Source organism: Arachis ipaensis, chromosome B05, assembly GCF_000816755.2.
Source record: "Arachis ipaensis cultivar K30076 chromosome B05, Araip1.1, whole genome shotgun sequence".
Taxonomy (NCBI): domain Eukaryota; kingdom Viridiplantae; phylum Streptophyta; class Magnoliopsida; order Fabales; family Fabaceae; genus Arachis; species Arachis ipaensis.
The window spans coordinates 17207756-17208378 of NC_029789.2; positions in this window are offsets into that span (position 1 = coordinate 17207756).

The window sequence follows — 623 nt, forward strand, 5'->3', positions numbered from 1 at the left end:
TGATCAAATTTAAAAATATATTTAAATTTTTTATGTTCTTAAAATTTAGACACATCGATTTCTCAATAGAAAAATTAATTAAATGTGACTTTCGTTGTATTGTCTTGGTGGATATATAAATATACATGTAAGAGAGTTTTTAAAATGGGATAAATTAAATTTAAAGATTGATATATTCAAATTTTGAGAAGATTAAAAATTTACATATATTTTTAAATTTTTAGAAACTTAAATGTTTATGGATCAAAATTAAAAGTAAAAAATTTATTTGTTATTTTTTTAAATTAATTTAAAAGAGTTTAATTGAATTAAATTCATGTATGGCATCATTAAAGTCAGTGTCTGCATCTTTAAGAAGTACTCGATGATGATGTAGCTAATGAATTAATAATATTTCATATGATTGGTGCCCATGCTTGTAATTAACCAAATAAATCAATATCGTTATGATGATGGCTTTAATTTGAAAACAGCTGGATCATGCTAAGCTTCAATGATAATCCCATTCAATATACACACTTCGCTTTCATGCATAAATTAAAAGAAGAAAAACTCTAATTAGATACCAATCATAAGTCATAAGAAATATACCTACATATATATATATATATATACTTAGCTTG